Raw genomic sequence first — 1905 nt, 5'->3', positions numbered from 1 at the left:
AGAGCAAGAAAGGAAAAAATACAGACTTGACTCAACCTAAATCTACCCGATCTTGAGCTGGCTTGAGCTGTATTCGATCTTGTGATCCTGAAAAGTTAGTAGGCAAAGCAGTCATAGGGAAACATGAATGTTTGCTATCATCAAAAGTCTAATCCATAATCTCAGATTCTCAACAATCTTCCCCTTTTTGATGATGGCAAACATAAACAGAGAATTTCAAACAGTTATGGCAGTAAACAGTTATGCCAGTTTAGTAAGAAAAATAGTTCACTAAATTCAAAATACAAAATACATCATACTACTCCCCCTTTTGAATTCAAAAAAAGGAGGAAACCACAAATAAAAACATAACATAAACTAAAACAAAACAAAAAAAAAACAAACTACAGAAAACTGAAACTAAAAAAAATAAAGAAAATAAAAAAAACGAGGGCCCCTGATCGTCAAACAGAGGTGGTGGTGGTGGTGGTGGTGGCTGCTGAAAGAAGGTGGAAAACATGGAAAATTGTGCCCTAAACCAGGCCATGTCCTGGTCGTGCTGCTGCTGCTGGTGTGCAACATAGGCATCGAACCGGGCCACATCCTTAGCATTCTGCTGCTAGTATGCAACATAGGCATCAAACCGGGCCACCCCCTCAGCATGCTACTGCTACTGGTGTGCTATGAACGTGTCGAAGCGGGTCTCAAATTGATCAAATCTCTCCACCAACTGATCTAGCTGTGAGTGCTGGCGGAGAGGAACAGGTTCAGGAATATGAGTTGGAGCGGGAGCCTCCTCCTCTACCCCCTGAGCTTCCCCATCCCCTGGGTGGAGACGAGTACTGTGAAGGGCATTGAAGGAATTGTTTGAGTAGAAAGGTGGAGGATGGTTGGGTGGAGCCGGATATTGAAGATGATATTTAGATTCTAGAACATAGGCAATGAGGTGTCCTAAAGCTAGATTGGATTTCCTCCTATAACCTGGATCGCAGATTATTGTCAAATGCTCAATATAGAAAAAAATTAGGTCAGTAGCATTGAACTCCCTATGGGCTAGAATGTAGAAGGTAGTAAGTGAAAGAAGTGGAGTGATGTGGACTCGGTCCCCGGCTTTTGGAATAATAGAAGTGCGAAGGACATGCTGGATTGTCATAGCATCTTTGAGTAAAGAGCTAGTCTCTCCAACATGAAAGTGTGCATTTATGTGGCGAAGAAAGTGATTTGCAGTGGACCAGTCAAAGTGAGGATCAGAGATAAGGGTATGCAACTTATCCCCAATGTAGATAGATACAATAATTTAGCACAATCATGATATGTGATTTCGACAGGGCATCGATTCACATAGGAGGTGAGAGCAGTGTAGGAAGAATTTATGTGGAGGTTTGCATAGAATTCAAAGAGAAGTTCAAAACTAAAGGGTACTGCAAGGATGAGAATAAAACAAAGAGAAGTGTGGGTGAAAAGATCTAGTACCAGATAGGAGAGATAGGCTGGATTGATGATTCGTGAGAGAGTAATGCCACACTCCTTGTAACGGTGGTAGGCAGCCTGATCGTCTGCCTCCCTGAATCGAGGGTCCAATATGGCCCTCGAGGAGCTTCCAGAGGTTTGTCGAACACGTTTTCCTCCAGCCATAAGCATGAAAAGAGCAAGAAACAGTAAGCAATCAGGGAGTAGAAGGAAGTGTGAAGAGAACAGGGCTGAAATCTAGCTGTATTTAAAGAATCAGATGGATAGTCCAGGACGATCGCAGGATCGTCCAGGACGATCCGGTGTAATTATTATGAACAGCCTGATTGGCAAAAAAAAAGGTCCGATTGTCCGGGCCGATCAGGCATCAGCCGAGATGATTAGACACAGACGATTATCCCGAGGAGTCAGGCTGGACGATGTTGGTGGAATTTTGAAAACATGTTTTGAAAATAT

The sequence above is a fragment of the Dendrobium catenatum genome, unplaced genomic scaffold (genome assembly GCF_001605985.2).
Source record: "Dendrobium catenatum unplaced genomic scaffold, ASM160598v2 fragScaff_scaffold_1061, whole genome shotgun sequence".
Taxonomy (NCBI): domain Eukaryota; kingdom Viridiplantae; phylum Streptophyta; class Magnoliopsida; order Asparagales; family Orchidaceae; genus Dendrobium; species Dendrobium catenatum.
The sequence above is the reverse complement of the archived record's forward strand: the minus strand, read 5'-3'. Positions refer to the sequence as shown.